This window comes from Citrus clementina, unplaced genomic scaffold (assembly GCF_000493195.1).
Source record: "Citrus clementina cultivar Clemenules unplaced genomic scaffold, Citrus_clementina_v1.0 scaffold_2, whole genome shotgun sequence".
Taxonomy (NCBI): Eukaryota; Viridiplantae; Streptophyta; class Magnoliopsida; order Sapindales; family Rutaceae; genus Citrus; species Citrus x clementina.
Genome location: NW_006262688.1, coordinates 17,680,870 through 17,692,530, shown reverse-complemented (window position 1 = coordinate 17,692,530; position 11,661 = coordinate 17,680,870). Strand labels below are relative to the sequence as shown.

Here is an 11,661-nt window from a genome sequence, read left to right as displayed (position 1 = left end):
ACTATGAGCTAATAATATTTGTGGTTAAGTGATAAACAATCTTAATGAGTTCTTAACTAAATTTAAATATTGCTACATGTTTACTATAGCATTTTGTTGTGATAGCAGTTATTTAAAGTCATTATTTCGGCTGCCTACCCATTTAATGATACAAGTTAAGAAAGAGCCACAAAAGGGCCTATCTTAGTGGAACATATCAGAACAATACTTGGTTTTAGATTGTGTTTCCTGGATTGAGTTTAACTTGAGTCCAAAAGGGTCATACTTAATATAAAACTAATGATGTACTAGATATAAGGATTCACCTTGTACGGTAAATAGAACCTAAACGTGTAATATTATATTTTATGCTGGCATAACAATTGGTCACTCTTAAGTTGCATATAAATATAAGACATCTAACATACGAAAACTAAGAATTCTGCCTGAATTTAATCACTCAACTACTTCATTCCTATTTATTTCATCCTTTTGCGTGACGCGAAAGTTTACTTTCTACATATTCATTTATTACATTTTATTACATAGTTTATTAGTTTAATTGTTGATCTATTTTCATTTAAGGCAAATTGTGATGTTAAGATTGCTGTAGCAATTTCAGTAACATCAATTATTGTGGAGACAATCTTGAATACTTATCATTATATTACTTACTGTGTACACTTACACATTTACACCCATATCATTTGAATTTATACCAACAAGTTTTTGGCGCAGTCGCCGGGGATTGATTGTTTATTGAAATTTTTGAATTTAATTTTAACAGTGTTAAACATTGATTTTATTTTAATTGGCTTATTTTGTTGGCAGGAAACTCTTACATGTTCAAATACAAACCTATTAAGTTTCAATTTGATCTAGAGATTGGAAGAACTGCAAGGAGATTAAGAAGAGAGCACACAAATTCAAAAGATGTTGTAGCAATGGATCGTGTTGTGCAAATTTTATTGAACTCGCAAGTGCACGAATATATTGTAGAATAAATTAATAGTGATGAGTTTCGATCCCACGAGGAGGTAGATTTTAATATTATGTAGAGTTAATTTTCTAAGTGGGTGATTGGATTTGTGGTGGAAGTGATTTAGATTATCTTAAACTTTAAATTAAAATAGCGGGAATAACTTGAAGTGAAATCTATTAAAATAAAGTGCTTGGGTATTTGGATCTGCATCAACATGCACCATGAGCTTAATATTCCTTATTAGTGCCAATTAAATTATGAAGGGGGTTTCCACTCCTCATGAATCACACTCTAATCAATATGGTGCTAAGGGCTTATCATGCCAAATAGTAATAACCTTGTACTAGGGAGCCGGTTAAATCAGTATGGTATCTAGACAAGATTATTACTATCTATCGAAATATCCACAAAAATCAGAGCGGAAGAGAAAGTAAATTTATTAAATAAACCCCATGGAACATGTTGAGACTTCACCTTCAACCCAAGCTTGAAAGAAAATTAGTTGAATTAGTGGTAAAATATGAATTTATTAAAATACGTAGAAAATACAAGATGGAGAAAGAATTACCGAAAATGGAGCTAAAAAATGAATTCATGGGTGTCAAATTAGGGGAGAAGCCCCCTTTTTATAGATACACAAAGTAAATCATGGTCATCGGATTAAAAATAATTTGGACACTCAGGATTGCGCCACGTGTCAACAGTACGCGGTTTGACCACGCGGTTTAAACAGTAACGTGGTATGAACAATGAGGCGGCTTGAATAGTGACGTAGTTTGGTTATAAATAATTTCGTGTATATGCATGTACCGTACGCACGATTTTCAGTCCACTAACATGCTGCCACATCACCAATCAACAGTACATAAGAATTTTAGTCTAATAAGATTGTGACACCTCGTCGGTGAATGTTATGTCATCGGTCAATGCCACGTCATCATTCCGTAATGTGAACAGTGTCGTGAATAGTAACATGGACAGTACCGTGTACATGTGAATAGTACCGTACATGTGAACAGTGCCATTTTTTCTTTTATACTCCTCCTAAACTTTTTTATTGTCCTGAGTTTAAAAGTGATGTTCGTTTTGCTGTCTGATCTTTCGTTCATTGTGAAATGACCATGATGCCCATAAAATACTCAATTATAATACAACACGCATAATTAAATCACAAGAAACTTAAATACATAAAAGTATGGATGTTAATGAGACTTGGAGTGTAAAATGGTAATTTTCTCCTTTATAAATATATGCTTTCTAGCACTCAACACATCCTCCAACCAGCTTGTTGCTAATCCCTAGTAAATTAAGCGAAAATAAAATTTAAACTCTAAATGATTTTTTTTTAAAAAAATCGTGTTTATTCAATCAGACTAATGGTAACAATCAAATAAAAGTATAAGTATTATTTCCAGTCAGATCCACATCAACCATCCACATGAATCAGTCCAACAGACTTTGTCATACTTATAGTAATCAAGCCACTTTCAAGAATGACATGTCAAACCCCAAAAGCTCACCGATAGTAGTGACACTCTCACAAAAAAATTACCCAATAGAAATAGTCACTCCAATGAATGGTGAATTGAGAGAAAATAATAAAGAAATATTATCACACACTCTCGCCAACATAAAAGGAATAAGCCCATAGCTTAGAAATAACACAATCTTTAAGTCAAATAAAATGCTAGTCAAACCAATTTATTTATTTATTTTTTTATGCACACTACATCTTTTTAGCCTATATAGCTTCTACTTCAGACTATAAATCCCTAAAATCAAGAAGCATCAGCATGATTAAGCATTTCAATTATTCTTTCTTACATACCTAAGACAACTAACTCTTCTCCAGTTAGTGAGTTAGATAAACTGCCCAAAGGTTTTAGGGCTCTTGGGATGATGCTTAACATTTGGTTTCCTCTAACAAAAGCAGCTTCTGAGACCAATTTTGACAACCCTCGGTTACCTCTTCCATACATCAAGTGTAATTTTCTCTCTGCTATGCTTCGACTAAGATCTATGCTGCCTCAACGAACTCTTTATGTTTGCCATAGTTAAATCCATAAAGCACACAAATCTTCTTGAATTGTTTATTGAGAATAGCTGCCATTGGAATACTTCTCAAAAGTAATTTGTGAGTGCTTAACAAAAAATCATATTTAAGAATCTTGGTGACAGTGGGTCACAGCTGTGTATGAGGGAGCATGTTGTGTCAATTAACGCGTAAAGCACACGGCTTGAGAGTAAAAAAAGAAACAGTAAAAAGAAAAAAATGATAAAATAAAATTATTAAAGACAATAATGCAAATGATAAAACAACAATGAAATAAAACAACAGTGAAGTAAAAGGATATTTATAAGTAGTTGTGACTGTGGCTCACATCTTCCTCTAGTTTTACGTCCAGAAACAGCTTGAATGCCCTCTATGAGTCGAGGATGGGAAGAGCCCTCTATGGGTCGAGGATGGGAAGAGCCCTCTATGGATTGAGGATGGGCTTCCCATCCAATTTTCTTATAAACTGGCAAACATGGTCGTTTATAGTCAGATTCCCGAGACAATATTGTGCACGCTCTTTCTAGAATAATAGCCATAATTGGAGAATTGCTTCTTATACATATCCACTAGAATGCATTTGAAGAGACAAAAATATATCATCTAATGACTCTTTATTCAAGCCATCCCTAATGAATTGAATTTTATCTTCCCTGTTATCAGATACCATTCCTAAAGAACATAGTTTTTTATCGCATCTCATTCTCGCACATTTATGACAAGCAACATAAAGTCTTCGAGCTCTTCGTTTTCTTGCATAATTTTCTTTACCACAACCAGGCATGTATGCAATAAATTTGGGAGGCAACTCAATTGCCAATCGTACTTTGGCCTCGATTAACCAGCGGATGTCAACAGGTATGTTATTCCTCATAAGCAATCACATACGTTCGGGCCGAGCTTTGTAGATTGTAAGGAGGGCATTCTGAGGAAGTGAAGGGAATAGATTGTGAAGCTTTATTAAAATCTCATTTATATCCATACCTTCGCCTTAGAATATCAGTTATTATGGGAAACTGAAGTAATCAACTTGATTGTCACGGAGTACAGTTATCCGCCACTTAACTGGGGTAACAAACTAAAGCACACAAACAAAGTAACAAACTAAAACACACAAAGAAAATTACAATGGTCAATTACAATCGTCCCCTTATTGAATTTTACCTCAAGCTTCAACTGGATGTCATAGATACCTCCCTTAATGTCTCTGAGTTGTCTTTATGAAGCCTCAACATGGGATACTAACTCTGGTGGTTGTAGATCTCAAATATGATGTGTTTTACAAAATTGAATCTGTCTTCTGATATGAGAATTTACACGTTAAAGTTGTCTAAGAAGGTCTAGGAGAATTTACACTGGTTGGCTTGGGAATTTGCCTTTCTCAATAGTCATTGCTAGAGTTTGAACTAAAGAGACAAGTTATCCCACCATTTTCTCGAGGTTTGAAGCTTATTGGGATTGAAAGTTGAAGTCTACTCTCATCTTATTTCGTAGTTCATCAATGATGCGGTTCTGTTGCTCGATCGTGGAGTGAGTAAGATTCTTGAAATGCTGGATTGCATCCTCCCATGGTCTGGGTTGAGATTAATTCTGGTTCTGATTGTATGGTCCAAATGGTGGCCAAGAGGCTTGAGGAATTTGAGGAATTGGTTGCATTGGTGGAGCTGGAGATGTTGGTCCATTCTATTGGAATCCTTGAGATCATGAAAAATTGGGGTGGTCTCTCCATGCAGGGTTATATGTGTTGGAGTATGGGTTGTAATTTGATGGTTTTCTCATTACACTTATGGCATTGACTTGATCTGAATATAAGTCATGGTCATGTGGTTCTGTTGATTTAGCAGTCGTTAACGATGTTATTTGTTGGGAAAGAAATCCCAAATCTCTAATGCACTTTTTGACATTAGCTCTCTTGTACTTGTTTTTATTAGCCATTCTTGCACATGCGACATTAATCCCTCCAAAACGTATTGACATTGGTGCCATTTCTCGTACCCATGATGTGGCCACTTCAAGAGCAGCCCATTGAATCGCTCCCATGCTTCGAAAAACTGTTCGTCTTCTCTCTGGATAAACTCTGAAATTTTTCTACAAATAAGTTATTTTTTTAATCAAATGTTATTGATGCCAATGTGCAACTGTACACAACAAGTAATAAAGTGATGAATAATTAAGTTCGTCTCCACAAGGATTAATGTTACTAGAAATGCTACAGCAATCACAATAGTGAAATCTACCTTGATTCCGAGAGGAACAAATGTAAAGTTGGTTACTATTGAAATTGATAATTGTGAGAGAATAAAATGAAACAATGCAGTAATGAAATAAATTAAATAAAAATGTGTCAAAGAGTCAAATGAGAATAAGGTAGGTGAATGATCAAACTCTCTTTATGGGCTGACTGCTTTTCATCAAGTTAACACCAGTTGGGCAGACTTTATTTTGCATCATCAACTATCGCATATTGGAATTCTCATACCTGTAAGTATCTTAGCAATGACTAGTTGCTATTCCACCTATGGCATGGCATTATGAACATCCATTCTCTCCACTCTATAAGGTGAGTAAGTATGTCTAAGTTATCACAAATCTTAACTTCAAGTATGGCCCTTATGAGATTCAAGATAAACTTAATCCAGGAAACTTAAATTAAGATCAAGTATTACTCTAATAATATCTATTAAGACATACCCTTTTGCGGCTCTATCTTAACTTGAACCATTAAATGGGTGGTTAACCGAAATAACAGTTATAATAATAGCTATTAGAGTAAAATGCTACAGCAGTGACATAACAACTCATAAGAACGGTCAAGAACCCAGTGGATCATTTGTCACTCAACTACAATCAAGTTTAGTTCATATTTTGAAAGAGAAAAACAAACAACAACATATTGGTCACGAAATACATTGGTTTAATCAAAGAGTGAAGAAAGAATAAGTGAAGAACGATAGATAGTGAATCCAAATAACTCTGCTGAATTCTTCAATGATGCGGCCTTGGTTCCCTTGAGATCTGATCTTCTTCTTCTTTTTCTCTCCAATTTTTCCAAAGATAAATCCTTGCCGCCATTTTTATGTGACGTGCACTTCCTTTTATAACTGAAAACTAGGGTAAACAAAAGCCTCGAGCATACATGAGTCAAATTAAAAAACTGCAGATCGCAATTCTATAGCTAACCCGCTAAGTTTTCTCCCTCTGTGTTCCAGGATTGCTACAGCAATGGTTGCTCCAGCAACGGCTATAACACTGCAATGTTCCCGGTTGTGTTTCACTTCTTTTATGGCCATATTCTTTCTTCTTCTTGCTAGCCTAATATCTCAGCATCCCTTCATGAATTATGAACTTCTAAAAACCTACAATTATGCACATGTTTTGAGCACAAATTACTTTAAATCAAGTAAAACTTATCAAGACTCAACTAAAATGGATGTTTATGTAAACTATAACCAAAATATAATAAAAACACATCATTTACTCTCTAAGTGGTATTGATTTAAGTCTAGAATTGTCGTAATAACTCTCATTTCATAGAGTTATCAGCAGACAATGTATTGAACCATGAACGAGTTCTATCCTTTAAAGAAAATGAGAATAATCTAAGTTTAACATCATCGTCTAAAAAAATCTCATATTTAAAAGTTTGACAAATAACATGAAAATCATTCAAATGATTATATTGGTCCTCATTTTCTAGGCCATAGAATGTTGGGAGATAATTTAGCGCACTAGGTTTTAACTCAAAACTCCTAACAACTACATTTGGGTATCTTATACATGATGTGCACAAATTAGCTAAGGGAATGAAGAAGTCCTTAAATGGCCTCTCTGGTGATTATTGTTGTTGTTGCAAATCCATTTTTATTTTATTTTTTATTGCAATGTGTTTGTGTGTGTGAAGTATGTTTTCAAGTTCAAACTCCATGGGCTCAAGATTAGGTAATTGTGACCTTCGACCATGCATGCAATAAATACAAAAAATGATAATAAAACTAATAAAAATAAAGAAAAAGGAGAAATTACAATACTAACTTTATCACGCTGTTACAACCTTACTATGAGAACACACTAAAACAATACGTGAAATAAATTAACTAAAATTAAAATAAGTTAAAAAGATAAAAGAAAAACAACTTGAAAATTAAATTATAAAATTTTAAAGAAGAGAAAAAGAAAAGAAATCCTTACCTCAAAATGTAGATTCACTTTTTTTTTTATTTCATAAGAAAAATTACATGAAAATAACAAAAAAATAAAATTATTTACAAAAATTAGTTTTATGAATTAAAATAACTTACCTCCCCGGCAACGGCGCTAAAAACTTATTGTGCAAATTTTATTGAACTCGCAAGTGCACGAATCTATTGTAGAATAAATCAATGGTGACGAGTGTCGATCCCACGAGGAGGTGGATTTTAATTATATGTGGAGTTAATTTTCTAAGTGGGTGATTGGATTTGTGGTGGAATTGATTTAAATTATCTTAAAAGTTAAATTAAAATGGCAGAAATAACTTGAAGTGAAATCTATTAAAATGAAGCGCTTGGGTATTTGGATCTGCATCAACATGCACCATGGGCTTAATTTTCCTTATTAGTGTCAATTAAATCATGAGGAGGGTTTCCACTCCTCATGAACCATACTCTAATCAATATGGTGCTAAGGGCTTATCGTGCTAAATAGTAATAACCTTGCACAAGGCCGTCGATTGAGCCAGTGCGGTATCTAGACAAGATTATTACTATCTATCGATAAGAAGTCAAAACATCCACAAAAATCAGAGGGGAAGAGAAAGTAAAATTACTAAATAAAGCTCATGGAACATGTTGAGACTTCACCTTCAACCCAAGTTTGAAAGAAAATTAGCTACTCATAATTGAACTAGGGGTAAAATAGAAATTTATTAAAATACGTAGAAAATACAAGATGGGGAAGGAATTACAGAAAATGGAGCTAAAAAATGAATTTAGGGGTGTCAAATTAGGGGGAGCCCCTTTTTATAGATACACTGAATAAATCATGGTCATCCGATTAAAAATAATTTAGATGCTCAGGATTACGCCACGTGTTAACAGTACGCGGTTTGACCACGTGGTTTGAATAATAACTTGGTATCAACAGTGAGGCGGCTTAAATAGTGACGCAGTTTGGTTTTAAATAATTCTGTGTATATGCATGTACTGTACGCATGAGTTTTAGTCCACTAACATGCTGCCACGTCACCAATCAACAGTACATAAGAATTTTACTCCAATAGGATTGTGACACTTCATCAGTCAATGTCATGTCATCGTTCCGTATATGTGAATAGTGTCGTGAACAGTAACATGGACAGTATCATACATGTGAACAATGTCATTTTCCTTTTATGCTTATCCTAAGGTTTTCGATTGTCCTAAGTTCAAAAGTGATGTTTGTTTTGCTATCTGATCTCTCGTTCATTATAAAATGATCATGATGCCTCTAAAATACATAAAATACTTAATTATAATACAACACACATAATTAAATCACAAGAGACTTAAATACATAAAAGTAGGGATGTTAGTGAGACTTGGAGTATAAAATGGCAAGTTTCTCCTTTATAAATATACATTTTCTAGCACTCAACAGATGGCTTAAAAGATGTGGAAAACTTGACACCTCTTGAAGAAATACAACCAGTTAATGGTCGAGAAGGTCAGAATGGAAAAAATGATCAAGGACAACCAGGAAACAACATCATATACATGGCAGACGATAGAGATAGAGCCATTAAAGACTATGCCGTGTCGACCCTTCAAGTCATGCATCCTGGAATAGTTATACCTGAAAATTTTGAGTTTAGATTAGTGATGTGTCAGATGCTACAAACAGTGGGGCAATTTAATGGACTGCCATAAGAAGATCCTCATCTACATCTTAAACTAGTTTTGGAAGTGAATGATACTTTCAAGATTGCTGGAGCATCACAGGAAGCATTAAGGCTCAGACTTTTCTCATTTCTTTGAGAGATCGAGCAAGAGCATGGTTGAATTCTCTACTATTAGATTCTATCACCATATGGAATGACTTGGCTGATAAACTTTTAATGAGATACTTCCCTCCGACCAATAATGCAAATTTCAGGAACGAGATTACATCTTTCAACCAACTTGGAGATGAGAGCTTCTATGATACATAGGAAATATTTAAATAACTACTCAAAAGGTGTCCTCATCATGGTATCCTTTGCTGCATATAGTTTTTAAACTTTTTACAATGGTCTCAACTCAAGCACTAGATTAATGGTGGATACTTCAGCAAATAGAGACTTGTTATTTAAATCCTATAATGAAGCCTATCAAATTTTAGAAAGAATTGCTAACAGCAATTATCAGTGGCCATCAACAAGACAAACTGCAGCAAGAGGAACAACAGGGGTTCCTAATATAGATGCTTTGACAACATTGTCAGCCCAAGTAACCTCGTAAACAAATATGGTGAAGGCTATGACTATTGCTCTAGTAACTGTCAACCAAGTTGCCGAGGTCTCTTGTGTTTATTGCAGAGAATTACACTTATTTAATAAAGGTCCTGGGAATCCAGCTTCAGCCAATTATGTGGACAATTTCAATAGACACAATCAAAGCAATCCGTATTCAAACATCTATAATCCTGGATGGAGGCAGCACCCAAACTTTCATGGAGCAACCAGAATCAGCCTGCAGCAACACCCAGTGGACAAAATAGACCTACTCAACCACCAGGATATTATCAGTAAAATCAAGGGCAAAGAAGCATAACAATGATCAACTCAGCTCCTTTGAAGCTTTGATTAAGGATTATATTGTGAAGAATGAAGTGGTTGTCCAAAGTCATGGTGTATCTTTGAGAAACATGAAAAATCAAATTAGACAGCTTGCTACAACATTAAGCAACAGACCTCAGGGCAGTTTACCCAGCAACACAAAAGACGCAAGAAAAGAAAGGAAAGAGTACTGCAAAGTGATTAACTTGAGATTTGGAAATGATATTCATAGTCCAGTTGGTGTATCAAAAAGAAAAGTTGAGTCTATTTCAATCCAAAGAGAAACTCAAATTGAAGAAAAGCCACAATTCTCCACTTCACTGCACACTAGTGAGAACAGTGCAGCTACAACATCTATAAAAAAATGATTATCTAACTCCTGCGGACAAAAATGCTACAGCACCAGCTCAGAACATGGCAAAAGAGAAGCAGTCTGCACAACCTGTTAAAGCACAGCAGTTTCGGCACCCACCACCCTTTCCTCAAAGGTTCCAGAGACAGTAACAAGACAAGTAGTTCAATAAAATCTTGGGAGTGCTGAAACAACTACATATCAATATGCCTTTTGTGAAAGCTCTAGAGTAAATGTCGAATTATGCAAAGTTTTTTAAGGATATTTTGACAAAGAAAAGAAGACTTGGAAATTTTGAAACAATTACTCTAACACAAGAGTGCAACCGCATGCTTCAAAGCAAGATACCGTAGAAGATGAACAATCCATGAAGCTTCACAATCCCATGCTCCATAGGCACTAAATACAGTGGCAAAGCTGTTAACATGAATATTTCTTTAATAATGATTTTGATCATAACAAACTTGATTAAGTCTTTAAAAGCTTAAATGTTTTTAATACATTTTAAATAAATCGTTATTTTGAAATGGTAAAGGTTTGAACTTAAATGAAAAATGATTTTATGAAATTTGGTTTTCAATTTCATGTCCTTATTAAAATACCTTCTTGATACTGTCGGTAATCCGATATTATGATAACGGCTAACCGATATCAAGCATACTTGGAGATTTAGTTTCTGGACACTGTCGGCGATCCGACATCTTGATAATGGCTAACCGACATAGAATAGAATTCAAGTTTAACTTCTGGACACTAATGGCAAACCGACTTCTTGAAAATAGTAAGCCGACATTTGCTTTGTTGGTAGTGGAAGATAACGGCAATCCGACATTTTTATAACGGTGATCCGATAATTTGAAAATCTATCCAACGGTCACTTGCTCAAGTCAAAACGGTGATCTGACTTCTAGTTAATGGCGATTCAACTTCGAGCAAAAAGTTAATAATAGCTAGTTTTCAACTTCAACTATAAATAATCTCAATCAAATTCAAACAAGAGTTGATCACAACGTTATCATTGAGCAAATTATTGAGCATACAACTTTCATTGAGCTTTAAATTCTTGTATACATTTCATTTACTCACACTTTAGAATTTCATTTGTAATCAAACACATTGTGTCTGAGAGATTTATTTTGTAATCTTTTTTAAAATCAAATTAAAAGGTTGTAAGTGTTGGTGTTGGGATACACTTACGTTAAGAGATTGGAGATAATCTCTTGTTGTAAAGGTTTATTAACACCTTGGCAGTCAATTGTAAGTGTGGTTAAAGTCTTAGAGGCTTGCTTACTGGAATCCTCAAGCCCGGTGAGCTTGGAGGTGTGGACGTAGGCACAATTAACCGAACCATATAAAAATCAAGTGTTTGTTCTCTCTTCCCTTACTCTTTTATTATTGTGCTTGATTAAATTTATTATTTATGTTCTTATTAAGGCAATAGATCAAATTGTTGTGTGGTTTTTTTTTGCATAAGTTTTTAAAATCAAACGGGATCATTATTCCGACGCGCGAGATGGGCGCTCTTC

At 34.5% G+C, this 11,661-nt stretch overlaps 2 non-coding genes across 2 annotated transcripts; one reads left to right on the top strand and one right to left on the bottom strand.

Annotated features, from left to right (window-relative positions):
* Nucleotides 1-5,006: 5,006 nt before the first annotated feature.
* On the top strand, nucleotides 5,007-5,116 carry LOC112101247. Its single transcript, XR_002907374.1, has one exon. It is a non-coding gene; the product is annotated as a small nucleolar RNA R71 (small nucleolar RNA).
* A 3,998-nt stretch (nucleotides 5,117-9,114) lies between these two features.
* Nucleotides 9,115-9,221, bottom strand: LOC112101393. The gene has a single exon (XR_002907519.1). It is a non-coding gene; the product is annotated as a small nucleolar RNA R71 (small nucleolar RNA).
* Nucleotides 9,222-11,661: the final 2,440 nt, after the last annotated feature.